Source organism: Solanum pennellii, chromosome 8 (assembly GCF_001406875.1).
Source record: "Solanum pennellii chromosome 8, SPENNV200".
Classification (NCBI taxonomy): Eukaryota; Viridiplantae; Streptophyta; class Magnoliopsida; order Solanales; family Solanaceae; genus Solanum; species Solanum pennellii.
Genome location: NC_028644.1, coordinates 6,220,085 through 6,226,192, shown reverse-complemented (window position 1 = coordinate 6,226,192; position 6,108 = coordinate 6,220,085). Strand labels below are relative to the sequence as shown.

The 6,108-nt window shown below is 33.0% G+C and overlaps 1 pseudogene; it reads right to left on the bottom strand.

Annotated features, from left to right (window-relative positions):
• Nucleotides 1–294: 294 nt before the first annotated feature.
• On the bottom strand, nt 295–5,583 carry LOC107027383 (annotated as a pseudogene).
• Nucleotides 5,584–6,108: the final 525 nt, after the last annotated feature.

Sequence of the window (6,108 nt, the reverse complement as noted above, 5' to 3'; positions counted from 1 at the left end):
TTTTATGTTTTAACACCCTTATGTATTTGGGTGGCCATTGATTAAAAAAATTGAAGTATACTTTTGCCAAGCTTTGTGAAAAAATCGTATGTTCAATTAGACTACTCATTCAATTCATATACATAATAATACAAACTCTTCAGTTTATTATAGATGGTTGTACACTATATTAAACACTTAAATTTTGTTGGTCATGAATGCATGTTGTCTCAAAGTATAATTGAGTTGAACAATTTAGTTCGGTTCCATTCAAGTTTTATCTGAAGAATTAAGCGAAAAAATAGAATAAGTATGTCTCAAAAATTTCGGACATAGGTTGGGGGTACTTGTGCATTTTCCCTAGTATAAGGACAAACAATTATTTTCAATGATCAACAATGATATCGATGCTCCTTTTTTCTTTCTCTTTGCTATATATACAAATATCAACATGTCTAAACTACATAGCGACAATAATATGTTTGGTTTTGCTAGTGACTGATTCCGTCTACACTGGATTGAAATCGCTGAACCCAGTGGTACACGAATGATCTACTCCTTGAAAAAATCATCGCGATTAAAACATGGGAAACAGTGATGTCTAGCCATTTTTTCAGGGCCATACAAAATACTACAACGCCAACATCTTCAAACATCTCCATTCACTAGCATCCTTCATTCATTCCATTGGCATTTACTGTAATTAGCTGCTACTTGTCATGAAATGAAATTAGTCTGTCACGTAGACACGAGTAAACTATACTTCACTTATCCCCTTTAACAACAGAAAGTGGACTTAAGAAGGTTCAGTTAGGAAGACATCCGGCTCGTGTTGCACACTGGATAACAAATTTTACTTTTTGGTCCGAGTATTAGTTCTTCTCAACAATAATGTTCGACTGGAAGAAAATAACGAAATAATAGTTGACAAGTTCATTCAACAGAGAAACATCACATCAAAGTTCAAATTTGAAATAGTCAAAAGAAAAGCCAGATTCAATATGATGCAAACAAACGTGTCTATGGAAGCAGTTTATATTCACTTAAACAAATGAACAAGACTCCGACAAACAAATGATCTTCTTTGTGTGAGGAGTCAGAGAGCAATATATAATCATCTTCTTTTGCATTGTGTGATAAGGAATGAACATCCATCTATGGAATTTTCTCTTACACATGAAAAAACATTAAGCATCAAACAGGCCATGCTAAGGTCTGTTGTGGAGCTATTAAGTGGACCTATCGGGCAGAAAAGCATCAACACGGACATGCAACAGGCATTTCCAAATGTTTGTGGATATAAAATTTCTTAGAGAAGCTTTGACTTCAGCTATAAAATAGTTAATGAAGAACAAACAGGTGACATGCAATAAATAAGTCAGACAGATCCAAAAAGGCAATACCTGATGATGCTTGTTCCGGAGCTTTCAATCCCCAGGATCAAAGGGTTCCCAAGAACCAATGTCTTTGCTCTGAATAATATGGAACATTGCACATTTGCAAGCTGAAATAAAAGAAAGAATGATCCGTTGAAGGAACATCTGATGAAGACATGTAGACATATGCACACTTTTTCAAGTAAACCATCTCATATAAGTATCACAAATTGATGGTAATTTTTGCCTAAAACTATATAGTAATCAACAGTTAGCCAATGCATGATTTTCTTCAAGTGGCAGGTCCTCAAATTTCCTAAAATAAATAACACATGTTGAAAGAAATACAATTTCTGCAAAATGACATTCAACCTTAGATCAAGCTTTCTTACATGATTATCAAATAAAAAAACACATTGTGCTTAGACATGAAAAATCTACAATCAACTATTTTGTATTGAATACTGATAACTAGAATCCAAACCTCGTCTAAACCAGTTTCAAACCAAAAGTTAAAGGTTGTTATGTACGTCGCGATCACAACAAAAGAGAACGGCGTAAGATTATCAACAGGGAAAGATAACTGAAGCTTGCAGACCTCCTGACGACAAAATTCCAAAACACATCTCTCCTTCTGAAGTTGCAAGCAATGACAGACTTCTTCAGTGCTGTCGCATTCTTGCACAAGCATTTGATCAATGGATGGACAAACTTTTTTTCACTTGGTTTTCCATGAAAGTTAATGAACTTGAAGAACTTTAGATGTGGCAATGAACAGTTAAAACTATTTGTTTCAAATCTCTTCCGTCGTTCATCCTCATTTGAGTACATCGACAGCAGTTTCTGCAGAAAAAAATCCGATATATTAACCAGTTCTTCTCATCTAAGTAGAAAGCAAAGAAGCTGGTTGCAGATGAATTAAATAGGTGATACATTTAGCCAAATCCCCTTTTTGAAAGAGGATAAGCTGTCAAATCCCCTCTTTGTAACCTTTTATCATTGTCTATGGAAGTATAATGATTTTTTTTCCTGAAGCGCTAAAAATATATCATCTTTCACCAATAGTTCTATATATTAATTACATCAAGTAACAAAAATAAAGGTCTAAAAGAAACTTACTCTTGGTTTAGGACGGCACCAGTCAATGACCAATGTCTCAAGACCTGATGAACTCGATATAAAGCTGCAAACTCCAGGATGCTCGTACGGTTCTAAGGCAGCATTAAGTTTTAAGAATTTCCAGCTTGATGGTGGAACAGGCCACCCTTTAAACTCCAGTATGGACAGGCACTTATGAAACAAATAGATAAAGCAAATACGTCAAAAACTAGGAAATGCAACATACTTACTAAACGACATGAAAATTGTTTAATAATTAGAAAAAACAACTTCAACTATAGGACTGTTTTGCCACAAGGCACAAGCCACATCAAAGTATTCAGAATTGTCTTGGAAAGATTGATCTTTAAACACTAGGAGAAAACCCACAAAGGTAGGGGTAGGTTTGCGTACGCCACACCCCCTCCCTAGACCAAAAGTAGTGGGATTACACTAAGTATGTTAATGTTTCGAAAGACACATTTGTGTGACTTTGTTTGATAAAATTGGTGTTCGGGCCAGTTTGTGTGTTCCAAAGGATACTTGCCATTTGCCACTTCCTACCAGCTTTTTGTCAACCAACACTAGAATAGAGGGGAAGAATCACTTAGGGGTCGTTTGGTAGAGTGTATTAGAGAAAATAATGCATGCATTAGCTTGATGTATTAGTAGTACCTTGTTTGGTACACTTTTCTAACCTATGCGCATCACTAATGCTTGCATTAGTAATACACTCTATTGTATATTAAAGAATGTATTAGTAATATCATCTATTTCTATGCATTAGTAATGCAATGGATTCTAACGCATGCATTAACATTATAAAAGACACAATTGGCCTTAAAAACTTTTTTTATATCCTTTCCACCATATTTGTGGTGAGTATTTTTTTAAACAAATTTTTTTAAAAAAAATATTATCCAATGTATTGTATTTAAAACTTGCATTAGATTAAATAATTACAAAACTACCCTCAAAGCCCTTTTGAAACATTTCCTAACATATTCTTTTCTTTTAATTTTCTTTGTTGTCATGTGTTTTTATTTTCATTTATTTTTCTATGTCTATTAATTTGTTGGTGTTTTAATAGACTTTATGACTTCTTAAATATATTTTTTGTAAAAAATAATAATCTAATTTTAACATAATTTAATAAGAAAAATTACTATTGTGGCGATAAATTTGATTAAAAAAATTATTTTCCAACTTTTCACAAAATATTTTGACTCAAATAGCACAACTATTTAATATTATTTTTGAAAAAAAAAAAGAAGAAGAAGAAGAAGAGGAGTTAATGATGTTTTAGCAAATGACTTTGTTGCAACTTGCAAAAAAGTGTACAAATAAATAAAGTGTGGAGGGTGTTTTTGTAAATATATATTTTCAAATAGAAATTATGCAAGATTTGTTATTTCTAATACATCAAACCAAACAATGTATAAGAAATAATGTTTCATAACTAATGCAAGTATTAATAATGCAAGCACTATCAATGCAAGCATTACTAATGCATCCTATTTTGCATTATTCTTATACACTCTCCCAAACGACCCCTTAATGTTTTTCTCTGTTGGGAATTGAACGACACAGTGCTCAACCCACACCCATTCACATGTCTTCATGATTAACCGATCAAAATTTAAAATGTTATCTATCCTATATAAACAGAGTCATTTTTTTGTTCAATACCACCACTGTCAAACAAAATTGGCCATGAGAATATTATTCTTCAATACTTACAAACATAGTTACTCCCTCCGTTTCAAAAAGAATGATCTTATTTCCTTTTAGTTTTTTAAAAAGAGAATGACTCCTTTCCTTTTTTGGCAACACTTTAACTTTAATTTTTCACGTGACATGTTTAAGATCACAAAATTAAAGGATATTTTGGTACATTTAACATAACTTTAATTTAGAACCACATGATTAAAAAGTTCTTTCTTTTCTTAAACTCCATTCCAAGTCAAACTAGGTCATCCTTTTTTAAACGGTGAGAGTATAATATTATCGTAAGTAGTGATATTGTTAATGTTACTAAGCTGATGAATTTAATAGCGAAGTATAAACAAACCTCGATGCACCAGGGACCCAATTCAAGTTCTTGACCTTGGCAACGTGGTGAAGAAGTTCCTGCAAATATCTACACTGCATCTCCAAATTCTCTTCAAGGTCGACGAAATGAAATTTCAAAGAAAGGATTGCAGTGACAAGTGAAGCCACATTTCTCAGCTGAAACTGCATATCATCCCAACACAATCCTCGAAGTTCTAAATGTCGAATATGTGGGGCATGAATTTCGAGGCTATGGTCCTCACCATCAACACCATATTCTATTTCATATATCGTTACAATCAATTTTCTCAGCTTCACAAAGGTGATATCCAGACGATGAATACCAACAAGTTTATCTAATTCCAAGCACTCCAAATTAGGACAACCTGATAATACTTTCTCCATTTCAACCTCTGTGATACCCGGATCCCCAATGGAAAGAGAAACCAAATTACTCCACTTCACATTACCAGAAGGTCTCAACTGACAAAATCCTAACACCAAATTCCTCAAAACTGTATTCGTATACGCGAATTCAGGAAACTTATACGCAATTTCTAGAGAATTAAAATAATAAAATTTCAACGTAAACTCTTCAACCTTACCAATATTAAGAGCAAAGTGCACCCAAAAATCACATCATGAGCAACAAAGTTCCAGTAACGATAAGGAAAAACCCTAAATGATTTGATTTTCTGGCAAGACCTCCAATAATGAAGCTCTCTATTAACAGAGGCTGCAAAAGCGAGAATATATTTTTTTGTAAGGTTTAAAATAATCTTTTGAGTCGAAATAGAGTGATACGGGAACGGATTGATAAAGAAATCGCCATTGGGATGATAATACGTTGGTTCGAACAACTTGTTTACTTTTTGGCAACATAGAGAGGATGTGGAGTAGGATCTCCTCCGGCAGATCAGTCAACCGGTCTCCTCCTCCGGCCGATGCCATGATTTTCTTTTGCCTTCCCATGGAGTATAGAAAATCTTCAATTGCAATTTTGGTAATGGTGGTTTATATTTTCTCGATTTGTGTGCACAGAACTCTTGTTAGAATTAGAAGAGAGTGAAAAATTTAAAAACAGAAGAAAAATGTCCTAAATAAGAAGTGTACAATGCCTAGTGTTTTTGAATTTTTTATCAAAAATAAGTCATTATTAAAATTGATTTGCTGAAATAGTATATTTTTCTGAAATTTTATGAAAATAGTATAAATGTGGTTCATAATAATGTTTTAGATATTTAATGATAAAATGGCTTAAAAGTGATAGCTAACAGACAACAAAAAGTGACTGTCAATAACGTTTTAGAATTCGTTACTAAGAAGCACGTTTTATAGCTACACTCATAATGACATTTTATATTTCGTTAGTTTGCTATTTCTTTTGTGTTTTTTTTCGTTTAGATGAAGACTAAGTAAAAGATTTTTCAATTATTTAATTAAAAAGTGCGAACCTATGTCTAAGATATAATATGAAGATATTCACCTATATTTAGCTTGCACATTAATCTTATCAGTCTCTTACACATATGTACGTCAAACAGTTAGATCCTTCATCCCACACCATTACAGAAAATATGTAAAATTCCTCATGGGTTATCAC